We start from the raw sequence: 21,100 nt of genomic DNA, 5'->3' as shown, positions 1-21,100 counted from the left end.
AACACATTCAAAACGTTTCAATTGCTGTATAGTGAAGTATAGTTTGAGGAGTATAATAAAATGTTACTTATTCATGAAACAAGCAAAAGCCATTTTCAAGCCAAAATGGCCCATAAACTCACCATGCCCTGAGTAGAGTGTTTCTGAAGGCAGTGTTCCAGCACCATCTCTGTGTCTTTCTGAGGATTGTGATTGATGCGAAGGTCGTCTCAAACTGTAAGGTTAGGAATTCCTCCATTAGAGAATTAACCAAAACTACAAGTACAACAAGTAAATGGCTGTGCAAGAATAATAAGGGGGGACAATGCAATTTATCTGTGTAACACCATCAATCACCATCAATCTGCACTCTAATCTCTATTTGGAATGTTGTTGTTGTTGCTATTCAAAGCAACAAAAAACAACAACAAAGGGGCTAATGCTGAAATATGAATGAATATCAATAACTCAATATCACACATTTCCGTTAAAAAGTTTGGGCTCAGTAAATGTTTTTGAAAGAAATGAACACTTTTATTCAGCAAAAATGCATTAAATTGACCCTTCACAGTAAAGGCATTTACAATGTTACAAAACATTTTACATTTCAAATAAATGCTGTTTTTTTTGTATTTTCTATTTAAAAATCCTGAGAAAAATTTTCCACAAAAATGTTTTATCAATTGTAATAGTATTTCACAATAATACTATTTTTACAGTATTTGATCAAATAAAGGTATCCTTGTTGAGCATTGCACTCTTGTCGTCTTTCAAAAACATTAAAAAGGCCCAAAGTTATTGAAAGGTAATGTAGTTCCATCTTCAAAGAAGTATATGAAAGCATTATTCACATTTTGTTTTAGTACATTACAAAAGTTGCAAAATGGTGAAACAAAAAAACATTAAGGACCAATAAAATAGTTCCTCTGATTGTACTGGGTCGGGAAAAAGTGCTATACAATCTATTTTGCAAATGTTTCCAAATGCTCAAGATTCAGGGAAACAAATGTAAAAGTTCTAACACTGAAAAACCTCTATTGATCCACTATTCTGAATATTAGGAAGAATATGTCTACCTCAATATACAGTGTATGTGGTTATGGCCTGGTTTAATGACTGTGTATCTCATTTACCAAACATGTCAAGTACCCTCAATGTAAAGAGTCTAAAGACTAGTGAATTAACTATCTACATCTGTTATGCAACACTGGACAAATGTCTGACCAAATTCCATTATATTAAAGTTAAAAATTTACTACTCAAATCAGTCAACAGGTAGTGCCACAATATCAACAGGATATAAAACAATAATATTGGAACTTTTACCACCTCACCTACACAATTTGAGAAGACGTGCAAATATAATTACCATCTGCATACATCAGAGTGTGTATAATGAGGTTACATAAGGTTATCTGGTTCAAACCTCTTAATTGGGACATTCAAACTCAAAAGCCATCAGAGAAGAAATATCAAGCTCTGCCAGGCTATAAAACCTAAAACCGATCCCTGACATGGTCTACAATGAAGTCAAACGTTTCCCACAGTATCTTAACAGCCTGTCTGGAGATAGGGAGTGGAGAAGAGAGTTGATGCAAAACACAGCGATCAGATGTGCTTTTTTTCAAGGTCAATCTCAATCCTGCATTGTCCTCAACACATTGAATAAGGAATATGGTGGATAAACCTGTCAGAGGCTAAATGCACCTTTAAAAACTGGGCTGACAAGTATCAATGGTGCCACAAAATTCAGTATTCAGACACGAGGCAATAATCTGTCAAAGTAACACGATGTGAATGCATCATTTAAGAACAACATCGAAACTCCTCTATAATAGTGAACATAATAATAGAAGTGACCTTCGATCATCCTTTAGATGATCACACATGCATCTACATTTAATGCATCCACACTACAACAACAACCCCAGGAACATATCAAAGCCAGAGGCGGGAAAATATAACCAGACTCAAGAGAATGCCATTACGTCATATCAGCCCCCATGGCATCACTACCCAGCGGAATGCCTGGCATCTCATGAAATACAGCTGTCTTGCATCTTAAAACTACAGCAGGCACACAGAAGAGCTTATCATACTTCAAAAACGGAGAGCGGTCAAGGACCGACTTTGACAAGTCACCTGCTTTTGACTCCCAGTAAGACGTATAACACATTGATTGCCATCAACCTACAAACCTGGTGTCCAAATTCAGCCTTGTCAAATGCAGATGTTCTCATAATTCCTGCTTCCCGTATTGGCGTACATCACCTTCAAAAAAAGGACAAATGTGCCAGGAATAAGTCTCAACAGTCATCCATGTCTTGCTCAATAAGAGTACATTAGAAGACCTACAGATGTAAGCGAGTCACCACAGAAAATACCTCACTGAGACGCGTATCCAGGAACAAAAATAGAAAAGGGACCCTGTGAAGGGTTATGCAACGGCCCACATTTGAGCCACTTTTGCATCAGCGCAAAGGAGAAGTGAATGGCCATGCTGCTGTTTTACTCCTTGTGAAAAGGGACTGAAAGCAGAAAGGCTTAGAATAGAATAAAACAACCTAAACCGCACTCAAAAAAAAAGATTCAAGCTGTGTATAGAATTGCATACTCTTACCATTTCTGCAATATGCAGTATAACTATGGCAGAGAATCTAAGACTAGCATGCTAGTACGCTATTCTGAACACAGCATTAGGCTATGTATGTACAACTGGAACTGAAAGTCCTGATAGTTGCAAAACCAACTGTCATTATAGCCATCTAGTTTATGAGGGTGATAAATTATGAGCAGCACCTTCTTAAAGTCAAAACGAAATCATAACTGGCATTTGCTCTTTTAATAAACATGCTCCTGGTTTTATTGTACATTATTTGTTGATGCCACGTTTACATTCATAATCTTTCAGCAAAATGTGTAATGCAACAGTGCCAATCCACTTATTTATCTGCCTTGGTTCCGGAAGTATTTTCCCATTCATTTTTCCTATAGCGATTATTAAAAAGTATTCTTTAAAAATATAAAAACGATTGATTTAAACAATGTATTTCAGGCTTATTATTGAACACACACACACACACACACACACATATACACACACACACACACACACACACACACACACACACACACACACACACACACACACACACACACACACACACACATTTAAAAGGATAGTTAAAATTGTAAAAAGAAAATTTAAAAAAATATTAAAATTACCCCATGATTTACTCACCCTCTCACCCTCAAGCCATCCTAGGTGTATATGACATTCTTCTTTCAGACGAATACAATCAGAGTTATATTAAAAAATGTCCTGGCTCTTCCAAGCTTTATAATGGCAGTGAATGGCAGCCCAAAATTTTTATTTATTCATCCATCCATTATAAAACTGCTCCACATGGCTCCGGGGGTTAATAAAGGCCTTCTGAAGTGAGTCAATACGTTTGTGTAAGAAAAATATCCATATTTAAAACTTTAGAAAGTAAAATATTTAGCTTCCGGCAGACCGCCTTCCATATTCAAATCACGGAAAAAGCATAACTGGCGCAACGATGACGTCGGACGTAGTATAAAAGTTTTGAACTGCAAATGCTTGGATTAGCCAGGACATTTTTTAATATAACTCCAACTGTCTTCGTCTGAAAGAAGAATGCCATATACACCTAGGGTGACTTGAGAGTGAGTAAATTAAGGGATGATTACAATTTTTGGGTGAACTATCCCATGAGAGCATAGGACACTGACATCATTCACAGTGCTTCATGGGAGTGGGCGGTCCTTTTGGCACATTTAGTTAGTTTCGATTTTCTGATTGGCTACAAATATTTATTTGCAGAATTATTGGTAATGTTGTTTTTCATCAGGAAAAAAGCTACTATACATGATTATTTATAAGAAAAAGTTTAAATAATGTGGGCTGATTGCTTCAACAAAAGCATATACCATCAATAAACAACCTTGTAGCTCATGGTAGCTCTGATTTAAATGTATATGTTATCGTTAAAAATATCCCTATGGAGGATTGTTACTTTCGGAACCCCAGTTACACTCTAAATTGCTCCGGCTCTGAAGCAACATTCCTTTAATGCTGACATCAAGAATTCCTCTCAGTCATCATGACATCATGAAGTTCCTTACAATCAATCCCGAATTAATTCTGAATCAATAACTTGATCCAAACGTGCATTTAGCAGATGCTTTTTATCTAAAGTGACTTACAAAAGAGATCAAGCAAATGTGTATAGAGTTTTTATATGATGTTTTAATAAAATTTTAAGTAAAAAAGTAACAAAGTAAGTCCTTGTTCAGGGTAGTAAATCTTTACGTCTCAATTGACGTGTAACCTTGACCTTTCAACACAATGCAATTTACACAGCTAAAAATACTTGACCTGCCGTGACTATCATCTTAAGTTACAGCGGGGGAAGACAACTGGGTACTGCATTAGAGGAGTGGAGGGGGTCAGGATAATGTGATACAGTACAGATACCGTCTGTGAGTTGTAGTCTTAGTCTATTAAGTAACATTATAGCCCTCCAGTATTACAAAAGCAAGCAAGTGTCACTATTACTATTGCTTATAGTCAAAGCTAGTGATTTGATCAAACCCTAAGTATTGTGTTTGGCGAGCAACTCATTTTTCACAGTGTGCTCTCCAGATTAATGATAAATGCCTAACACTGAAAAATGTGATTTTGTTACTTAGGGTACGTTTACAAGACAAGGATGTGCTAAAAACAGAAAAATTTTTGCACTGCGTTTTTCACTTAACTTTGTCAAAACAACCTCTGTTCACACGGATCTGTGAAAACGGAAGGAGAAGGAAGTAGAAGGCGGGAACCGGTTAACGTTCAACATACTTTAATTCAACAATAAACAAACAACAAAATGAAAGTAAAGCGGCAGCCCCTCACGAACGACTGCTGTGAGAAAAAGTCCAGGCCTGGTCCTCTCTCGTCTTGCACAGTCATCACTCATCATTTTATCCTCCCGGATTCTCCTTCGGAGAGACTCGAAGCTGATGTGGTTTGCAGGTGATGCTCATTAGCAATCATGCCACCGGCCTCGCTCCATTCCCACGGCTCTCTGCCCCGCCCTCCTTGCCACAATGCTGTATTATCATGCCAGGTCAGTAGTTTGTAAAGACACTTTGTAAAGAAACACTACACGCCTGATCGCATAATACGCATGCGCATGATAATGCGAATGATAATGCTATTTCATGCATTCTGACTTATTTACACTGTTAAAGAGTTTGATTCTCAGGCTAAACATGGACAAAAAAACGAGTTGGAGGTAATAATAATTAGTTACATTTATATAGCACTTTTCTAGATACATGGAAGGGGGGAATCTCCTCAACCACCACCAATGTGCAGCATCCACCTGGATGATGCGATGGCAGCCATCTTGCGCCAGAACGCCCACCACACACCAGCTGATTGGTAGAAAGGAGACGATTATAAGGATGATTAGGAGACCATGATGGACAGAGGCCAATGGGCAAATTTGGCCAGGATGCCGGGGTTACACCCCTACTCTTTATCTGAACCACTGGGATTTTTATGACCACAGAGAGTCAGGACCTCGGTTTAACGTCTCATCCGAAGGACGGTGCTCTTTGACAGTATTGTGTCCCCATCCCTATACTGGGGTGTTAGGACCCATACAGACTACAGGGTGAGCACCCCCTGCTGGCCTCACTAACACCTCTACCAGCAGCAACTTAGTTTTCCCAGGAGGTCTCCCATCCAGGTACTGACCAGGCTCAGCCCTGCTTAGCTTCAGTGGGAAACCAGTCTTGGGTTACAGGGTGATATGGCTGCTGACATGATGGAGTATTTCTGTTTCGCTTAATACACTCCTTCAGGATTAGCAGTATGGCCCTGGATGACATCATAAAGGACGGAATTGCTCGTATGGATGAGCGTGTGCGCACATCAACCAGAGCGAGAGCAAGAGCACACCCATCAACGAGCTTTGTTTGGGTTACAGAAGCCGTCGGCAGCACTGTCATTTAGTTTTTAGACCACGTTAGAAACGTTTAGAAACGTTTTCATTGCATATAATGAAAACAACACAAATGTATAGTAAATCGAAAGTTATCCAGGGATAATGCCATATATATTGTGTGTGCGTGTGTGTGTGTGTGTGTGTGTGTGTGTGTGTGTGTGTGTGTGTGTGTGTGTGTGATTTAAGAGGACACAAATTTGTATAATGACACGGGAATTACACTGGTATTACGACGTACACATGAAATTGGAGGACAGTAGTGTAGGGGGATAGAGTACACGTGAGGAATTGTTTTGAAAGCGTGTGGGGAAAACGGCAACCGGAATGATTCGCCCACAGGGCTCGCAAAATGATCGGTGGATATAACCGAGGACCGTGCATCACTAACACACATACACGCGCATAAGCCTCACTGCAGAGTCAGACAAATCAGCATGATCAAAACTTCCGCGATTGTATTTGCCTTCAAATATCAAGTCAAGAGAGTGAACAACGCACATCAAGAAAGGAATGTTATTTCACTATTTAAGATGTATCACCGGCCTGCCGATGGGCTATTTTGGTAGCCCGACTGGAAAACACATAGCCCTGGGATGTTGAGCTTTGCGAGCCCTGGCCCATTTGTCCGGTGTGATCACAAATCGCTACATAATGAACCAACTGCACCTCAAATAAAGGATTCTCCAGCAGCATGGTAAGTTTTGTTCAGTTAGACACGTACACATAATCAATAGATATAAAACGATCTGTAACAATGCAATACTATCACATATAAAAAAAAAAAACATTTTTACTCACATTAGTGTTACTTCATTCATTCATGTAATCTCATCCTGTCTGCAAATCCAGTCTCTTGTTTACAAACGAATCCGTGGTGAAATGAAGGAACAAACGTGCAACTTCTTCCCAACATGAGCTAGATCTTCATTAAAAATAAAGTTCAACCATGCATTCATAATATTGGAATCCGATTGAAGCTCATGCAGCATGTTTATTGCTTGGAAGTTCAATCTGGTTTAGCTCCACGTAGGCCTATGTCATTTATCTATAACATGCCATGCACAAATCGGTGGGCGGGGCTACAGAATCAGGTGTACTTCTTCTACTGTTAAGGCGGTGTTTCACCACTCTGACATCACTGCTTGACACATTCTGAGATCTCTCGTTTGCTGAGCCTGGTGTCAATAAAAGCTTTTATTTGACGAACAAGGAAGTTTTCAGCTCCGAAACTTACAGGATATTCTTATATCAAAGGCTGAATGCAAAGTTGATTTCTCAGTTCATGACCCCTTTAAACTTACTTTTAAATTAATTTCAATGGGGGTTTTTTTTCAGAAAACTTAAGAAGCATAATGACATATTCATTTAGTTAAGTGTCTTGATTTAAGAATGTTTAGATATTTTACTGGGGAAAAAAAGACAAAATACTGTGAAAGAAAATCATATTTTGCAGTGTATAATTGTCATCTGTGGACAAAAAAAAAACCCAACAGACACAGGGCAAACAAATACCATAGACTTGCATTGAAGAAGCAGAGGTACCAGATTTAAACAAGCAAGAAACCACCCACAACATACCTTAGCAGTCACATAGCAATGCTAAAAACTCACCCGGAGCACTTTAGAAACCACATAGCAACACCCAAGCAATGGTACAACAAGTTTTGCATGGGCAACTACCACTCTGTTCTTGAATAATGTTTTTTGCTGAGTCAGGAAAGCTGTGTACGTCCACTTTATGTGAAGCATTATTAGTACAGAAGCAGTCCTGAAGAACAGTTTATTTATTTTCACAGAATGCAGCAATTCATCATTGTGACACAACCAGCCATTGGAGGAGGAACGTTTGCACACTATCAAATCACATGCAAATGTGCAGATTTCTGCTGGTCAGCAGACTCGTGTGGAAAAGCCGAGCAGGAGGACCCGCTGGGACAGACCATCATATTTATAGAGAGACGAGAGACTTGACCTTCAATGCTTGTGGAGGATCAGCCATTTCAGGGCCGTACTTAATATGTAGCTTTACAAATCTAATGCAGAATACAGAAAGCTGCAGTGCCCCCCCCCCCCTCTCTCATATTTATAAATATATAAATATAACGAGACTGCATTTATTTGATCAAAAATACTGTAAAAACAGTACTATTGTAAAATAGATGTATTCATGTGATGCAAAGCTGAATTTTCAGCATAATTTCTCCAGTCTTCAGTGTCACATGATCCTGCAGAAATCATTCCAATATGCTGATTTGCTGCTCAAGAGACATTTATGATTATCAATGTTAAAAAACAGTTGTGCTGCTTCATGTTTTTGTGGAAACTGATGCAATTTTTTTTTTACTTCAAAGGAACAGTCACTTTTGATCAATGTAATGCATCCTTGCTGAATGAAAGTATTAAAATCTTACTGACCTCAAACTTTTAAACAGTAGCGTTCATACACACACACATATATATAATTAACAAGTGCTTTACAATGCTTTCTGCCAGAAGCATAAATGTACATTTCCTAAAATGTCTTATTCTGCATGCCATGTTTACATATTGAAAGATCTAATATCCTGTCGTTAACTGATTAATCATCATTTTCATATGTGCAGATTTCTATCAGCCTCGCAAAGGTTTGATAATTGCACTAAAAGTGTGCCATATGCAAATGGCCTTGATCTGGAAATTATACTGTAAATGTCACTCACCACGCATGTGTTGTGCAGAAATGAGGAATGTTCCCATGGCAACAAAAACGGCTATTTCTGCTGCACTCCACTCTTTGTCTCACATAAGTGGATATTCAATAGGCCAACAGGCATCCTCAAGTAACCCTCCTGCACCTGTGACATCACATGCTCACTAAACCCCCTTACAGCACACAGAACAGATGAGAATCTGTAAATACATCTTTCACCAGGTAACCTAAAAATGTGCTTGGTTTGATATTAAGCACATTAACACTAGCCTAACATTGCAGTACTCTTGAAATAGCCACAAATTTAAATTGTATCCCTACTTATTGTTATTGGTCAACTATTCTGAATGTTCCGATCTGATATGACTTCTGACCTGTAATGCTGCCTGAATCATAATCATACAATGTTTGTTTGTTGGCCAGAGGAGAACTGGCACCCCTGACTGAGTCTGGTTTCTCCCAAGGTTTTTTTTCTCCATTCTGTCACTCTGATGGAGTTTTGGTTCCTTGCCACCGTCGCCTCTTTTGCCTTTGGCTTTTGGCTTGCTTAGTTGGGGACACTAAATACTCAACTATATTACTGATCTGCCCGCATTGACACTATATGAGAATGGAACTGAGCTTGACGATGACATTACTGTTTTCTCCAGGGCGGCTGTACAGCCGAATCAAATTCTGTTGCATTATTTTCCTGTTAACACTGTGAAGCTGCTTTGAAACAATCTGCATTGTAGAAAGCGCTATTTAAATAAAGGTGACTTGCCTTATTAATTTCCATTTTGTTCCAAACCTGTACGTTGTTATATTTTCTATGAAACACAAAAACTTCAAAATTGTTAAATGTTTAAATTAAAAAAGGGGAAACACCTTTAGTCCACAAGGTCCCATTAGTAAATGTTAGTTCACATAAATGGGTAGTTCACCCAAAAATGTCATTACCCTTACCAAAAATGAAGTATACTTCAAGTTAATTTTATTTAATTTTAGTTTACTTTAAGTAAAGTTCAAGTATATTTAAGTATTCTTTATGTAAGTTTACTAATATATCAATGTAATTATACGTTTAAGGGCCAGATTTACACACAGTCATAAATTAGTGCTGAAAAGGCGTGGACAGAATTATTATATATGCATTTGTAGGAGTTTTCCTTTCAGGCGCACATATAATGTTTTGAGAGGAGAGTATTTAAAGTAATAATTCGAGGCTTGTCATTTTACTGGTGTTTTGCGGCATTATTTATCGCCCAAAAAAAGTGCGTCTTCATCCGGTAATATTATGCAGTTTTGATTCATATGGTTTTTAATGTTTGATGATCGCATTGTTTTACATTTGCTTAAGCAATGCTTCTATCGCTTGTTTCTGCGTCTTATTCACCTGTATTTTGATCCGGAGATTCTGTACTCTTTCAGAAGATGTGTAGTAGCCATATAACGGTGATATAATGGATAACCGGAAAATTCAGTCAATGGTGGGGAAAGAGTAAAGTAGATTTGATGAAATTCCTATGTACACTCCAAGTGGACTAGCCTACACAAAAATTCAGATACTCAGAATTAGGAAAATATCCGTTTTCAAACAATGTAAGTTTAAAAAAGTGTTTAATAGGCTACTCAATCAAAAGATTAAACACAACTACAAGCCACGAATAGTAATTAGAATACTTATACTTTTAAGTTTCAAAAGATAAAAAGATTGAATACATGCAGTCCATATATACTTACACTTTTCTGTCAAGTCAAGTATACTTGACAGAATATATAAGTGCAATTTGAAGTATATTTCTGAGAAGTACATAAAAAGTACACTGAAAGTATACTTTCTTATATTTAGTTTAAAAGAACTATACTAATAGCACACTTGAATATCTTCTTTTTCATAAGGGTAGTTACTCACCCTCATGTCGTTCCAAACCTATAAGACTGTCGTTCATCTTCGGAACAAATTAAGATATTTTTGATGAAATCCAAGAGCTCTCTGACCCTCCATTGACAGTTACACAACTGACACTTTCAAGTACCAGAAAGGTAGTAAAGACATAATTAAAGTAATCCAGTGACTCCAGTGGTTTAACCTCAATTTTATGAAGTGAACTTAATTTATCACTTTATTTACAAAATATGAATCTCAAACGTGCTCATGAGAGCACCACGATGCATGTTAAATGAATATTTTGTAAAAAAAAAAAAAAAAAACTGAGGAAATAATAGGTAAATTGTGATTTACCTATTGATAGTATCAAATGTGTTTGCAAACAAAGCACTCCAAATATATGTAGTCCAAATATACTTCTGTCAGAACCACTATCGTCAAAGATGATTGACTATTAGCATACATTTTGGATTGTCGGTATGGTTCTGTTGTGGGCAAGATCTCCCTGCTCATCCATGCAGCCTATCGTGGATAAGAGCAGGGAGAGTAGTGATAACCATTAATGTCAATATTAAAATGTACAACCTAATTTAGGAATTTAGTCTGGTTCAAGGGGAATCAGAATACCAAATCCTGACTGGACGAGAGGAGGAGCTGGGGATGGAGGAGGGTAAATGAGCTCTGGAGAAATGCGATAGCTGCACTGAAGAAGCTTATATAGTAAGCTGTAATAGACAAGTGTTCATGTTAGTTCATGTCAGCTCATGTATACATTAAATAATGTTAACGAATACAGATTTTGATTTGTATAATTGAAATTATTAAACTAACATTAACTAAGATAGTAGTTTGTTAGTTCAGGTTAATGCGAGACACTTCATGCAAAACAGTTTTTTCACACATCTGTCAATTTTGAGATTTTAGGCTTTTTTTAAGTGTTTTGTTCAGACTAGTGGAAAGAAAACATCCAAAATACACTTTTAAGTGTCTCTTTTTTTAGCATTTGATCTATTTATGTCTGTAGATTTCAATTACAGTATACATATCTTTAAAGCCATGTAGGAGAAAAAAATAATTTTAAGCAAAAATTGATTCCCTTCAAAAATTATTCTCTGTTAAAATATATATTATTTTAATTCTTAAAATTAGTTTTTTTCTCCTACTCGAGTCAGAAATCTCCACTTCAGCAGCTTTTCATACACCAAACGTTACAGCTTTATTCCTATCTATAATATAAAGGTTTTTAAAGAGGGTTTGTTCATATATCATTGGCCTGAATTTATACATTTTATTGCTAAAACATTTTTTTTAATGTTTTTTCCTAGTTATTGACACTATCTTTGGATTTATGGAGTGATAAAAAGAGATATCCAAAATCCCTTCTGTAAAAACCTTTAACTCTAATGTAAAAAAAAAAATGAAACAAGATTTTTGAACCTGGCTTTATCCAATGTTGTTATGTAAATGCGTGCATATTTCATTATTAGATAATGCCTCATTTGCATATTTAAACATAACATTTCTTCTTTTTTGTGCAATTCTTAATGTAATCAATTAACTGTAGTAGTATGGTGATATTTTTCATTATATTCACCTGGGATGTCTTGCATTAACTAATGTAGTTCATGTTAACTAAATGACTGAAGAAAAATTAATAAATAAATAAAATAAGTAAGTGAATATGATGCACCAGTATAAGGAATGGAGAACAAAATGAATGACTAAACTAAAAATTATTTAAAGTTCAACCTATTCCCCACACAACGCATTTGACTCAATTGAAGCACTTCAGAAGTCTATTATGCACTAGTCATAGACTACTGTCATGAATCTTTAATGCTGTTTTTTTAGAGGTATGGAGCAAATGTCAGGATTTTCATTTTTGAGTGATCTACTTCGGCAATGCCATGACTGTACGTCTTCAGTCCTCACAGTGCATCTTCCCAGTATCTCTCAGACTAGAGAAGGTCACAAGCTTTAGATCTGAAATAAATGCCTTGAGTTTCTCAGTGTTCTTCTGATGAACAGTGTTCTCCGATCACCATGGCAACACATGCTAAGTGCTATTTCACAGTGAAACCCAACAATGAATAGGCTTCCATTCAAGTGTGCGAGAAACACTAGAATCACATGACATGATCATGATCAAAACCATTATGACATGTCCAGATAGAATGAATGCATGTCCAAACATGCCCATACAAGCTCTGTTGACCAATAAAACCTTGGACGACCAATATTATGCCAATACTGTATTTAACACATGAATCATTCAAAGAATATTTATAAACACAGACACATCTCTCTTACTGGGTCTCCAGAGCATCAAAAGCAACCAAAAGTCCAATATGTCCTGCATCCCAACCATGTGCCAGGATAAAAAGCCTTCACATTATCATGTTCATATCATGTCTTGGTTTCAATTTACATGCTAACTCTCTTACCTGGCCAGATCTTCTCATTCAAACCCATTCAGCTCCCTCAGGTCAGGTTCCCATCCTCAGTGTGTGACTGCCAAGAGTCCTATTTTACACTGACTTCTTTCTGTTAGGCACTGCTACAATCCTCTTACTCACAAGAGCAGTGGGAAGTAAGTGGAAAATGATCATGTTTCTTGGCATAAACACGTGTGTGTTGATTGGCTGAGGGCTGATGTCCATCACCGTGACAACACGCTGCTGGCAATGGCTGCAGCCGGAGAGGAATATACACAGGGACAGAAATAGATTTCTGCTCACTCCGGAGCACCACAATCCCAGCACAGTGGAAGGGAGGGAAAGCCGGAGGGAATCTGAGATGGAAGATGAACGCAGACATAAGAAAGCAAGGACATTAGCTTAGAATATCACACCTGCAGCGCGCCACTGCTCAATGCTCACTGTGTTCACAGAGCCGTATTGTTCTGGTGAAGAACAGTGTGGATTTATAACTTACTTCAGCTGGTCCCAGCCTAAAATTCATGTTTAAGCTGTTTTAACTGAAGGCAACTTTCACTGACATTTCATAAAATATGTCAGTGCCATTGTTTTGTCTCAGATGCACATGTATTTTTTATAAGGCATGTTTATAAAAGCTACTTTATTGAACTAAGGCCTATTCCTGGCTTAATCTAAGCTCTGTCTGTGAGACCGGGCCAAAAAGGGATAGTTCACCCAAAAATGTAACCCTCATGTTGTTCCAAATCTGCATGAGTTTCTTTCTTCTGTTGAACACAAAAGATATTTTGAAGAATGTCGGTACGGTACTGGGCATTTTCCCGGTATGCCGACGCGATTTGGGGCCGATGGCCTACAAGGTTATTATTAATTTTTTTTGAGAAAACAATTTGTAACGCGCTGCGTTTCTGCTGCTATATGAAGTGATGAACGGCACTTTGACTCCGAATTTTGTTTTATACAGTCGTGTGATATGGGAACATTACAGGTTCTGTGGTGAATCTAGCTGAAAACAGCTGCGAATAATAAATGTTTTTTTTTGAGCAACAAATCGGCATATAAGAATGATTTCTGAAGGATCATGTAACACTGAAGGCTGGAGTAAAGATGATACATTCAGCTTTGAATCACAGGAATAAATTACACTTTATTATATATTCACATAAAAAAAATTAATTGTAAAAATATTTCACAATGTTTTTGCTGTTTTTATATATTCAACCAACAAGAGCCAGAGCATACACTTTACATTGTATCAACATTTTATCTAGAATCAACCAAGGGGGTAATCCAGCGCCCGGAAAGCGTACCTCCCATAGGGGCAGCCATTGCTAACCAAGCCATCACCTGCTGTTAGCATTCCATTGACTCCCATTCATTTCGAATAACTTTACATCTGAGGCGTTTAAAGACTCCATTTGTCCATTGTTTATTTCTAAAGAAACACGACAATGTATAAAAGGCTCCATTATCTTGATTCTTACACTATCGCCCCGTAGAAGCTGTTTTTGTAAAAATAGGCTAACGATTGCGTCATAACCACGCTACAACCGTTGCACAGTAGATAAATTACCGTATAGACAGGAGGAGAAGCTCGCAGGCAATCTTTTACTGTCTATGAGGCAATTTATTAAAATAAATAAAAAATACTGCGCAAAATGACAAAACAATTAATAAGAATGCTTACCAAAAGTTGCAAAAGTTTAGTAGCTTTTATGGGTCTTGAGAGAGGAAATGTCATTGTGCCAATGGAGGCCTTTCAGAGCCATCAGATTTACACTAAAATATCTTCATTTGTGTTCCGAAGATGAACAAAGGTCTTACTGGTGTCGAACGACATGAAGGTAAGTAATTTTTATTTTTGGGTGACAGAATTTTTATTTTTGGGTGAACTAACCCTTTAATGCCAGGTGTGCAGACTGATCTCATGAAATAGCGTATGTATGACACACCAATTCGCTATGCCATTTTGGCGTGCTATCAAGACGCATAATCGCTTTTTAGCGTGTTTATCAACGCTGTTTCATTCTATCCCCCTACACTTCCCCTACCCCTAAACCTACCCATCACTCACACACACACACACACTGCCCCTACCCTAAACCTACCCATCACAGACACACACATACACACACACTGCCCCTGTCCCTAAACCTACCCATCACAAGAAACATTCTGCATTTTTACATTTAAAAAAAAAACATAATTTAGTATGTTTATAAATCCATTTACATTCACGCGGAATCACACGAACAATACACGCAGAGATGATGTTCGTTTCGGCGTACACATACACGCGGAATCACACGGCGTAGACAAACACGCGGATAGCTCAAAGCGTACAGATAACACGCCATTTGGCTTTATCAAGTGGCGTGTATGTTTACGCAAAGTCATGATGTCATGTTGAGGTGTGAGTGAACGGTGCTACCCTGTGACTACACAATCATCTGAGTTATGCATGCCATTATGCTATGTAACTGTTTGGTGAATTTAATTTTTTTGTTCGTTTTGATTTTTAGTGAGAAGACCTCAGCTAAGTTCCCGGAAAGGCTTCTTCCAAGACCTTCAAGGACCTGATTGACTGCGGAATCTGCTGTGAAAGAGGATGAAACCATTGATTCAGGTTCGACTATAATTCAGAATAAGATTATCTATACACTTTCATGCATTTTTTGCTGAAGTTGTCACATTTGTTATTTAGAATCCACAACGATCCTGCATCAATTCATCTCCTACTTCATTTGATTCCACCATCACCACGAGGCTGCAAGAGACCTGGAAAGATGTCCTCATATCAAGCTGAAAAATATTGTCATCCTCAAAAAGGTACATTTGGACATTTCTGTCACACTACCTCAAAATTAGTCTGCCTCAAAATCTTGCCAGTTGTGTTGATTGTATTGTGGAAAACTGATACAAAGATGGCCAATTGGAGAGCTGACTTTGAGGTTTTTTTTTTTTGTCTATGATCTGTAGGCAAGGAATGACATACCAGAACACCTTGATTGAATTGAAGAGACCACACAGCCATACCTGCTCACTGATGGGACCGGGAGGAACAGCATTCATGGATGCTACACAACTGTCGACAAGTAGCTTTCTGCAATCTTGTTCAAATCTACCAGTTATATTTGTTTGTGTCCAGGCAAATTTGATGATTTTATGCATTTTATTAACTTTTTTAAAATTGTATTTCTGTGCAACACCTCAAGAATGTGATTGACTAATTGACATTTACACATCTGATATGTTTTAAAGTAGTCGCTTTTTCCATTTGTTAAATAAACTTTGGATTTATACGTCTGAAGACTCTTGGTTTTATGTCTGATCTTGTACATTAACACCATATAATAGTGTAAAAAATAGTGTAACATTTTTTTTGCACCGAACAGAATATTTTATTAATAACACTTATAGTGGAATTAAATCAACACCAGGGGTGTTAAACACCCCATAGTGTAAAACTTGAACAACAATTGTAAGTGTAACACTTTACACTCACGGTGTAATTTTTTCTACACTGCAGGGTGCTATATTAACACTGTAAATTCAACACTACAAAGGGTGTACTTTTTACACTAATTAGATTGGGACCATATATGATCCGGAGTAGTACACTGCGTTTTTTACTGTGTAGCGATAGTTAGTCAGATAGCGATAGTTATCAGATAACGATAGCACAGAGCGGGTCATATGCACGAGTCGCAGCAGACCAGAAAACACATCGGACCCATTTGTATATGCTGCACAGAATGCTGTATTGTAAAGTGATATGGAGGAGATTAGCAGGAGAAACGATTAGAGATAATGAAGAAAACTGTTGCTTTACCAAGCTCAACGGCTCTGGTTGTGCTGTGATATAAACTAAACGCTATTGCCTTTTTTTAAAAAGGGGAGGAGCTGTTTGATATGTCCCGCCCTTCTTCCTGTATCAGTGGAAATTACGTCAACACATTGAATAATGCTGCGCGTTTCAAGCTGCTTCAGTGGGCGTTTAAAGCCTACTGTATCATATTTAATACACAAATAAGGCCTCTAAATTATCAACATGGTCAAAACCTATGGTATACTCAATCTACTTACATTATCAGTTTTGTTTTTTTTACCAAGTAATTAAAAGGCCTATTAGTATAATTGTAAAAAAAGGGAGACAACAACCAATAAAACACAGACCTGCAACACATTCATTATACAGACACATGAATATTAAAATATGACCACAGAGTTGAGGGCACTTTGATGCAATTTAAAAATCGAAATTGCCCAGAAAAGTGTAAACCAATATACACTTATTGTTTTTTTATTCTTAGTGCTTTTAGTGTTTTCAGCGAAGTGCAGCCTGTACATATCTGTGCATGTCTCAAAAATGTGTTTTGGGGTTTCATGGCCCTTTAAATATTATCTTACTAAGACATATCTTTGGGAGATATATGCCAACTATGCATTTATGTAAGTTGTCTGTTATACTGTTATAAAAATGTAATTGATTTACATTACAAGCTATCAGAATTTCATTTGACTTTTTGGCCATATAAATAACAGTGAGTGCACCAAATTGCATATTTTTGCTCAGTTTGAGATTCATATTCTTCTATATCATGCTATATGAGACATAACAGCCTAATGTATCAAATATGATAAGTTCATCAACCAGCTGGCAATTAAATCAACATGGAATAGCATTTTATTTTGGTCCACTTTAGACAGTCTACTATAAGTAACTTTGCAACTACATATCCCCAACAGACATTCTACTGAATTAATTAACTTTGCAAATACATGTCAACTAGTTCTACTAACCTGAACCCTAACACCTCTACTAACAGTCTACTACAGTCTACTAATACTCTAATGAGAGTTAGTTGACATAGTTGGAATGTTACTTATAGTAAGTAGAAGGTCTAAAGTGGACCATCAAAACAAAGTGTAACTATAGTAATAGTAATAGAGATGCTTAAAGTTTCAGTAAACAAAAAAAATGTGTTTAAAAAGATGCATTTGTGTTTAGCCACACCTGCATTTCAATGATCATCTTGATTCAGGTCACAGACAGAGACAGCCATGCTTTAATGGATATGGTCATCATTCAGTGCATTGTCTGCCATCCTGTGATTGGTCGACTTGTCCAAACGGCCATGACATTAAATCAACAGCTTATAGATCCAGAGCATCTGAATATAACTGAAATCAGCGAAACGCTAGTCACAACACATAATAATTTAGTAATCTGGCATATTTCTGTGAGTGAGTAGGATATTTATGTAACAGGACTTAATTGAAAATGTTGTAGATACATACCAGAATGAAGTTTGGTTAGTTAAAAAAAATTATGAATTTAGTTTAGTGAGTATTTTTTTCTTGTTTTTCAATAAAATATCTAAACATTCTTAAATCAAGATACATTAACTTGAGAAGCAAAGTTATTTTGTGAAAAAAAAAGACTTTATGCTTAAAACAATAACACATATCTGCCAGTGGTGTATAAAACAAAACTTATTTTCTTACCCCATTGGCAGATATTTTTCTTGTTTTAAACTCACTTAATGTTGATAGAAGAAAATACATTTATGGTGTTAAAAGATTATGAAAATAAATGACATTTAAATTTTAGAACTTTTCCATTGGAATTGAATAATTAAAAAAAAATTTTAGTAACTAAAAACTATTTTTAATTTAGAGCTGAATCATTTATTTAAATAAATTGCATAATGCATCCCCTGTTATGACACATTATACGCATGGTAACCAACCAGAATGACTTTTCCGTAAGCCTAAAAATGTCATTGCTTCTAATCGTGTTATATCACATGATGTAGTGCACGAATAGGAAGCAAGACGAAATCCCCTCGCAGACCCCCTGATTCTGTCGTACTACATGTAATGGAAGATTGGCTCTGGAACCCCAAAGGTCCTTCCTACTTTACCTCCCAGCGGCAGGCTTTACCCGCTCAGACCAGACACCAGTACAAACACCATCAGGGCACCTGCAAAAACAGACACACAGTTGCATGTGGAAACCATGAAGCAAAACGGAAAACAGACCCAAAAGGAAATTTCACATACGTGAGGAACATTCTGTTGCTAATTCTGAATTTTCCCCCTGCCGAGTGAGTTAAAGGGGCTGTGATGTTCATAAACAGTGCAGGACTATTCTTGGCACAGCTGCCCTGAATAACTCAGATAGGGAGTTTCTGATATGGGAGCAGTGGGCACGTGTGTCTGAATGCAGCATGTGATGCTCTCCGATTCCAAAGACAGCCATAAGCAGAGCATTGTGGGTAGCTCAGACTGCCACACACTCTCTTCAAATGAACATGTCTCTGTGCGTTAGATTCAAATCAAATTCAAAAGACAGAAGGCATTTTACACATACATAACTTTAAGTTAAAAGTCACTTCACTGAGGGGGTTAAAGGGATAGTTCACCCAAAAAAATGAAAGTTATATTATTAATTACTCACCTCACCCTCATGTCGTTCCAAACCCGTAAGGCTTTCATTCATATTTTTGATGAAATCTGAAAGCTTTCTGCCCCGCCATTGACAGCTACGCAACTACCACTTTCAAGTCCCAGAATGAAATTAAAGACATCATAAAAGTAGTCCGTGTGACTCAATTTCATGAAGCCTGAAGGTTTTTTAACCTCAATTTTATGAAGTGATATCTTAGAGCTTTCTGTCCTCCATTGACAGCTACGCAACTACCACTTTGACTCTTCAAAAAGTTCTTAAAGAGATAGTGACAGTTTCCGTGCCGCTCTCTCACGTTCCCTTTGCCTAGACTGCTTGCCACAGAGATCATAAAACTACTATGAATTGAGCGTTTTAGTCCAAAATTTTCAGAAGAGACACCATCGCTTTATATGATGAACAGGTTGAATTTAGGCTTTTATCAAGTTTTAAATATGGATAATTTCCTTACAAAAATGCATTGTTTTGTTTCACAGAAGGTCTCTATTAACCCACTGGATTCGTATGGATTACTTTTATGATGGATGGATGCATTTTTGGTGCTTCACAAACTTGCACTATTCAATGCCATTACAAAGCTGGGAAGAGCCAGGATATTTTTTAATATAACTCTGATTGTGTTCCGCTGAAAGAAGAATGTCATATACACCTGATGGCTTGAGGGTGAGTAAATCATGGGATAATTTTCATTTTTGGGTGAACTATCCCTTTAAGTATATCGGGGCCTTAAGAGACCTAGTGTTGTTATTGTTAACTAAAACTATAAAAATTCTTATATATTTAAGTAAAGCTGAAATAAATTGTAAATAATGCATGAAAACCCTAACCTTAAATTAAAATTAAATTATAATTTCTTGGCAACTAACTGATAAGAAAAATTAAGTATTAAAATGACTAAAACTGACATAAAAATTAAATAGTATAAAAGATATTAAAGATAAATAGAAACCTTGCAATAAAATGCTAGAAGCACATAATCTAAATGCAAGCTATTTCAAAATAGTATAAATAAGTATAAATAATCCCATAATATTCCTCTTTCTTTACACATACACATGCTTTACAAGACACTAGCATCACATTTTGCATAATACATATAATTATTTAAAGTGCCCCTATTATGGTTTTTCGAATATTCCCTTTCATGCAGTTTGTAATATAGCTGTTTGCGAATGTAAACGTCCTGCAAAGTTGTAAAGTCGAAAATGCTCAATAAATAAAATGATTGTCTCCCAAAAGAAAGAATCGACTCTGAACCGCATTAACGAGTAATTTTTTGTTCGAATCTTACTGCGTGACAGTTCTACGTCACTAGAAATTATATTTGCATAACACCCGCCTATGTTGTACGTTGTCTGTTTTGTAAAAACTTCACGTTAGCGCTTGGCTAACATATACATTTACATTTAGTCATTTAGCAGACGCTTTTATCCAAAGCGACTTACAAATGAGGGCAATAGAAGCAACTAGAGCAGTCAAGGGCAACAATATGCACCGTTATTGATACAGTTCCCGCACGTGCACCACTGCAATATCTCGTATTGAACCTAAAAACGAGTAGCGTATCACTGAGAAATGTCCTGCTCAAGTCATCCTTGCGATGGAAGTTCGGATTGAATAACTAGTTCTTCCATT

The 21,100-nt window shown here is 36.9% G+C and overlaps 1 protein-coding gene across 3 annotated transcripts in view; it reads right to left on the bottom strand.

The window, feature by feature from the left end:
• The window catches only part of hivep2b (HIVEP zinc finger 2b), a 30,924-nt gene extending 12,818 nt beyond the window's left edge, over nucleotides 1–18,106 (bottom strand). Inside the window, exons 1-3 of one of the 3 annotated variants that reach the window (XM_079832331.1) lie at nucleotides 18,011–18,106; nucleotides 2,178–2,250; nucleotides 123–214 (exon numbers count right to left, since the gene is read on the bottom strand). The gene's annotated coding sequence lies outside the window, so the exon portion shown is untranslated. Of the gene's footprint in view, nucleotides 1–122; nucleotides 215–2,177; nucleotides 2,251–2,334; nucleotides 2,370–13,002; nucleotides 13,133–18,010 lie in introns of those variants that run through there. The other 2 variants (XM_079832330.1, XM_079832332.1) reach the window with 2 other exon arrangements.
• Between the last annotated feature and the right edge of the window lie 2,994 nt (nucleotides 18,107–21,100).

This window comes from Gobio gobio (assembly GCF_949357685.1).
Source record: "Gobio gobio genome assembly, chromosome: 13".
In the NCBI taxonomy this organism is placed as follows: Eukaryota; Metazoa; Chordata; class Actinopteri; order Cypriniformes; family Gobionidae; genus Gobio; species Gobio gobio.
This window is presented reverse-complemented; position numbering and strand designations above follow the sequence as displayed.